This window comes from Myotis davidii, unplaced genomic scaffold (assembly GCF_000327345.1).
Source record: "Myotis davidii unplaced genomic scaffold, ASM32734v1 scaffold167, whole genome shotgun sequence".
Classification (NCBI taxonomy): Eukaryota; Metazoa; Chordata; class Mammalia; order Chiroptera; family Vespertilionidae; genus Myotis; species Myotis davidii.
The window spans coordinates 6,002,399-6,009,685 of NW_006300048.1; positions in this window are offsets into that span (position 1 = coordinate 6,002,399).

The following is a 7,287-nucleotide window of genomic DNA, read 5'->3' on the forward strand; positions in this document are numbered from 1 at the left end:
AGGGATCTTTTAAGAAGAGGAAGAAGAAGAAAAAGGTAAAGAAACAAATTAAGAACAACAAATACACATCTATCAACAAGTGAATCTAAAAATCTAGTGAATAAATAATCTGATGAACAGAATAAACTGGTGAATATATAATAGAATTAAGGGCATAGAAAAGGAGTGGACTGACAATTCTTGGGGGGGAAGGAGTGTGGGGGTACGGGAAGAGACTGGACAAAAATCGTACATCTATGGATGAGGACAGTGGGTGGGGAGTGAGGGCGGAGGGTGGGGCGGGAACTGGGAGGAGGGGAGTTATGAGGGGAAAAAAGAGGAACAAATGTAATAATCTGAACAATAAAGATTTAATTTTTTAAAAAAGAACATTTGCTATTCAAAAAATACTAAGTCATTCAAACTTTGAGAAAGTCCTTGCAAAATACATATTTAAAAAACCCCAAAATCAAAAATATAAAAGCAAGCCAACTTGCAAAATGGGAAAAGGAATTGAATAGCTAATTCACCAAAGAAAATACACAGGTAAAAAGATACTTGACTTTATTATTAGCCATAAGAGAAATGCCAATTAAAACCACAATCAGATACATTACACAACTATTAGAAAGGGAGGAAAAAAATTGAAACTGATAATACCAAGTGACAAAAAATACAGAGCAACTGGAGCTCTCATTCATTGCTCATGGGAATGCAAAATGGTATACCCAACTTGGGAAATCCATTTGGCAGTTTCTTATATAGTTAAATATACACTTACCATATGACCCAGCAACTGCACTCCTAGATATATACCCAAGTGAAATGAATCTTTCATTCAAAAACCCTGTATGTGAATATTTATAGCAGTTTTATTCATAATTGCCAAAAATTATGAAAACATTCCAAATGTCCTCAACTGGTGAATGAATAAACAAACATAATGCATCAATACCATGAAATAAATATTACTTAGAAATAAAAGGAATAGACTACTGATACGCACAGCAATATGCATGAATCTCAAACATATAATGTTAAGTGTAAGAAGGCAAGAGTCAAAAGCTACATACTGTATGAGCCCTTAGTATGACAATCTGGACAAGACACAGCTAAGACAGAAAACAGAAAGTTTTTCCAGGGAGGAGACAGGGAAAAGTTGTCTACAAAGAGACACGTAATGTTTTAGAGCAGTGGTTCTCAATCTGCCTAATGTCACGACCCTCATGTTGTGGTGACCCCCAATTTCATTGTTACAAATTGAACATAATTAAAGCATAGTGATTAATCACAAAAACAATATGTAATTATATATGTGTTTTCCGATGGTCTTAGACATCCCGTGTGAAAGGGTCATTTGACCCCCAAAGGGGTTGCAACCCACAGGTTGAGAACCGCTGTTTTAGAGTGATGTAACTGTGCTATATCTTTATAGTTGTGGTGGTTGCATGACGATATGATACACTAAACACTGTAAGTTTTATTACATGTAAATTATACCTTAAGTCCTTTTTATAAGAGGAAGAAATTAATAATTACTTAACCCACACACTGACAAAACCTTTCAGAATACCAGGTTCATGAGAGTTAAGGGTGAAAAGGGGACTATACACCAGAAATTCTTAGAGAAGTTTTTTGGAAATACCAGGAATTCAGTGAATTCCTTAATTGGCTGTGTATGAGAACCACCTTTGGAATTTGTAAAATTGCAGATTTCACCTCAGAGATTCTAGTTCATTAAGCCATGGCTATGCCTCAGGAATTTCCATTTCTTCAATATTCACTAAATTATGGTGAAGCCCATTTAGGTTTAGAACCCCTAAGACATATAATTGCTGAAGTTCTTGCCAAATTAAACAGTCCCGCACCTGCATAAAACTTAGCATGTATTAGTATGTGAACTTCTCTGGGGGGAAAAATCTTTACTTTTATTAACCCTAACTTACATTTAGCATTTCTTTCAGCTATAAATTTGGGTAACAAAACTCAGAAATATTAGCTGTTCTTGTGCTGCACACAGACATCTCAAATCAACATGATATTATAAATCATATTTCAGATTAGGAAGTATTTTGATATTCAGATATGGTTGGAAATTATAGTAGCTATTGGAATTATCATTGTGTCTGGTTATAGACTATATTAATAAACATACATACATCACAAATTATTTTAACATTTTGATAGTTGCATTTTAATAAAATGAGTTTCCTATGTAATCTTTTGTGTTTTATTTTGTCAATTTAAAACCACTTTCTCTAGACAAGGTCCAGGGCTTCACTAGATGACCAACGGAGCCAATGGGACAAAACATTTAAACACGTTCATGGTCAGTCTTCCTGACTTGAAGTACAATGGCTCCCCAAATTGCAGACACACCCATATTTAAATGAATGCGGAGGGGTGAAAACTAGTCTAAAATACAAATGGTGACCGGGTTTTGGATTATCTAGGTACTTCTGGTGAGCAACCCCCCTCTACTCAATCAGGTTTGGGTCAAGCTCACAGGTAGAGGGTAATAAGTTGGGTCTAGAGAGAAGTGTCTATCAAGAGTTATACATTATGTGCCCTGGGGTAACTTCCTTCTTCTATTTCTGGAGAGTGACAAACAAAACAAAAGACATAAAAAAGAAACAGCCAAGGTTGTGAACTGAGTTCAAAGGCATTGGTTTGTAAAAGCAGCACATATTATGGAACACACACAAGTACACACACTCACACACATGCACAGAACCAAGCTGTAGGGATTAAGCTCTGTGAGAGAAGTACCCCATAAATTAGGTATTCTCTTTTAGGATACTGTATTTGACATTCTGTTCACAGCAGAGTGATAAACCCTGAGCTGTTTTTGTTTTGTTTCATTTGGCTATATAAGATGTAAAAATAGTAAAAATGTTAGTAGAAATCAAGGATTTCTGGTCTAGGTACATGCCTGGGTTGCAGGCTGGATTCCTGGTAGGGGGCGTGCAGGAGGCAATTGATCAATTTTTCTCTCTCATCGATGCTTACTCTCCCTCTCCCTTACTCTCTTTCTTTCTAAAAAATTTTTTAAAAAGGAAGAAGGAGGAGGAGGAAGAGGTAGAGGAGGAGGAGGTAGATTGGGCAAAGTGAAGGCATAATGACTATGCTTTGAAAAAGTGCCATGTCAGAGGGCCTGAGGGCACAGGGGTGAGGTTCTAGGCTTTAGCCTGAGAGACATGTGGGCTCTCGTGATTTCCAGCAAAGTGACACTAAGCCAGCTGGAAGCCTTTGTGACTCGATTTCTTCATCCATAAGGGAGGATCCCACCTACTGCATTGGTGCACGAGATGATTAAATGACATGTGGACATGAAAAAGGATTGAGAAGTCTTGATGGGAGAAAGCTTTCTCAAGATTAATTAAAACCAAATGATTCTACAAAAAATAAGGCCGGTTGATGGAGTAATAGAGATATGGCCAAATGACACAATATGTGACAAGGCAAGTAGTAAGATCCAGTAGACTAGGTATAAAACTGTTCACTGTAAAATTCTTTCAATTTTTCTTTATGTTTAAAAGTTTTCTAAATACCATGTTGGGGAGCAATCTAAAGGCTTTTTTATACAGTGAGTGGCCTTGGGAGTCCAGATATTACTGCTTTTATAAAAATGTTAAGCTACTACATAGATTTTGAGATGTTTTTTCTACCAACAGAGACACCTCTGGGACTGGATGGCAAGTAGCCAGCAGACAGCAGATGGATTCTTCTTTTATAAACCAATTCATTGAGGTACAATTTGCATGCCATAAAATGCTCACATTAAGCGCATAATTTAATGATTTTTAGTAAACTTACAGAGCTGTACAACTATTGCCATGATTCAATCTCAGAATACTTTTATCACACCAAAGAGATCCATCCTGCCCATTAGAACCAAAATAATGTCTGACCAAATATATGGGTGGTCCGTGGACACATGAAATTAGCCATTGTCTGGATTAATAGGAAAGATAGTAACTGAGGCTGCCATTTTATAAAGGGAGGATCAGAAGAAGCAGCTCCAAGGAGAGGCCATGTGACCTAAATGAAGTAAAAGCAAGAAGCCATGGAGGAGGATCATCCCAGGCAGAGGGAAGAGCAAGTGCAAAGCCCAGCACCTGGGACAAGTTTAGAACATTGGAGCTGCAGTGAGAAGCCACCATGGGTAGAGCGTGCCTCAGGGAAGGAGCTGAGGTTGGAGGGGTGGGCAGCAGGACGCTGATGTTGACCTTGTGAGCCAGCGCAGGAATTGGGAACTTGGTTTAAGGGTCATGGAAAATGCCTGGAGTTTTGACATATCTGACTACTGTGCTGTAGACAGGCTGTAGTGGGGCAAGGGTGGAAGCGGGGACACCAGTGACTGAGTTTGTTGCTGTAACCAGGCTAGAGATGACGCCGGCTTGGGCTGTGGTGGCTGCCATGGAAGAGATGGGAAGTTGCTGCGTATGGACGTACTTTGGAGAAAGAGTGGAAGGCCTGGTTGTAGAGCAAATGGACAGACTAATAGATATATTAGTAGAAAATAGACCAATGATCTGGATGTGCCCCAGCAATCCTTTTCACAGACCTTGTGATGACAATTCAGCTTTCACAGAGGGAAACCTTCTGCTGGCTGGCCTCTGTCAGCTGACTGTTTTCTGAATGGTCATGGATGTGCCTACACTTCTGGAATGTTGCTCTTGCTTTGTGCATCACTGTATGCCTCTGTCTGATTGCCAGGGAAGCTGTCTCTGTATACGCTGCCTTTATCATATTTTGGTAGCTCTGCTTTGCTTTGGGAGCTCTTTTTGGCTAGTTAAATATCATAAATGTGTTTGTTTTGTTTTGTCTTATTTTTTCAACAACTAACATGTTATTGGGGCATAGTTTACATAAGTCAAATGCACAAAGCTTAAGCGAAAAGTTTCATGTGCGTACCTGTGAAATCTATGCCCATAGTTCATGAAAGTTCCCCCAGGCCCCTCTCCAGCCAACCTCTCCCATTCCTGTTCCACCCAACCTCTGTTCTGATTTCTGTCACCACGATTTAGTTTGGCCTCTTCTTAAACTTCATTTAAGGAAATTATTACTGTGCATCCTTAAGTTCCTGGTCTGTTTCATTCAACATCATGTGTTTGAGATTGTGTCAGTAGTTTGTTCCCTGGATGAATACAGCATCATTTGTTTATTAATTCACCACTTAATGGACATTTGGGTCGCTTCCAGTTTGAGGCCATTATGATTAAAACTGCAACGAAGCATTATTTACAATATTCAAGATGTGTAAACAACCTAAATGTCCATCAACAGATGAATGGATACACAAGACATGGTATATACACACAATGAATAGTATTCAGTCTTAACAAGGAAGGAAATCCTGCCATATCCAACAACATGGATGAACATGGAGGATATTATGCTAAGGGAAATAAGGCAGTCACAGGAAGACAAATACAGCAGAATTCCCACTTATATGAGATATTTAAGAGAGCCAGACTCATAGAAGCAAAAAATGGAATGGTGGTTGTCAGGGGATGGGGAGAGGGGAAAATGGGAAGTTGCTATTCACTGGGAATAAAGTTTCATTTATGCAAAATGAATAAATTTGAGAGATCTGTAGTATATCACAACTATAGTTTACAATACTATATTTTGCTAAAAGCGAAGGCCTAATGTTAAATTTTATTATTACAATAAAAACTGCAATGAACATTGAGTACGTGACTTTGTCTTTACACATATTTTGACTTCTCTTTGGTAAATACTTAGGAGTGGAATTGCTTGGTCACAGGGTAGGTCTCTGTTACACTTTATCAGAGTTTTGTTTTCAAGTTAGTTTTCATGCAAGAACCTTTAGCTAGGTATGTCCACTTAAAGACTTTCACCATTGGACCTTAGAAGGAAAACATTTGGTGTTAATGATGAAGATAAAGAGGATGAAGAGGAGAAGGATAGGAGGATCGTGGTGATGGTTGTGTTTTTGTAGTACTTACCATGGCAGCTTTACATGAGTTAATTTATTAAACCCTTATACAGTACACAGAGGTAGGTAGTATTATCCTCATTTCACAGTAGAAGAAACTGAGGTTCAGATAAGTTACCTAATGTTCTCAAGGTCATTCACACCCATATTGAAAAGGCCCATGTGCTCTTTCTACGAAGCCAACAACCTCATATAAGAAGTCCTACTCATGGACATCGTCTCTCACACCTTCTCCTGATGCCCTGACCAGCCTCTGCATGGCTGCTTTGCCTTTCAGGAGACTTTCTGAGTCCTCCTGGGGTCCACTTAGCTTGGCAGATGCTCTCTGGTATCTGAAGTGCTGACCTAATGCCTGCCTACAGGGTCCCTTTGACTATCAATTTGTTTTTTCTTCCCCACAACCCTCCCTCCACTAAATCTTCCAGTTCCTTTTTCTACCTTTCCTGTATCCCTATTAAACTTGCCCACCCCCTTCACCCCCACCATGTCCATCACCAAGCCCCGTTATAGTTTACCCAAAGCACATAAAGGGACATCCTTGGATCAACTTCTCTCAGTCAGTGGTTAGAAGAACCTTCTCTCCATACTACTTATTTGTTCTCCAAAGTACTTTTTTTTGTACAGAATTGTACCTAGAATAATTTTTATAATGAAAATATTTGATTCAGTGGTTTTATTTTTTGATTAGGTCACTATGTAGCATAAAAGGAATAAGGCAGTTGAGTGCAGACTATTTATGTGGGATATTTCTTCTATACGATGGGAATTTCAAGCAAATACATTTCAAAGAGACAGGTGTATCTTTTATGATTTCATTTTACCTTTTTTCTCCTAAAAATCTAATTATAATTAATACAGATCATGAGTCCTGATTTTTCAGCAACAAACCTCTGTTTAATAACAATAGATTACATTTAGATAGTGTTTCAGATCACTTTAATAAACTTTATTTTTATTTCCATAAAGCCCTTGAGGTAAATCAAGCAGAAGTAATTGTACAAGGGATGAAATAGGAATTTTGTAAGTTAAGTGATTGAGGATATTCTATAGTGGTGAATAGAATCTCAAGTGTAGCACCATACAAATTTCATCACTCCAATATCATGGGTAAAATCACAAATTAACCCTTTGTGGAGATACTTCTTCTTTAACAATGGAAGTAAATTTGTACTAACAATTATCGTTTGAAACATCTAAATAAGTTACAGGTACATTTTCAATCACTTAAAATCTGTGCTGGCTGGAATTTCCCTGAGATTTATGAGAACTATTTCTGTGACACCAAGGCTCTGTACAGATTTCCAATTCACTAGAAAGTGGCGCCCTCTTGTGGACCATATAAT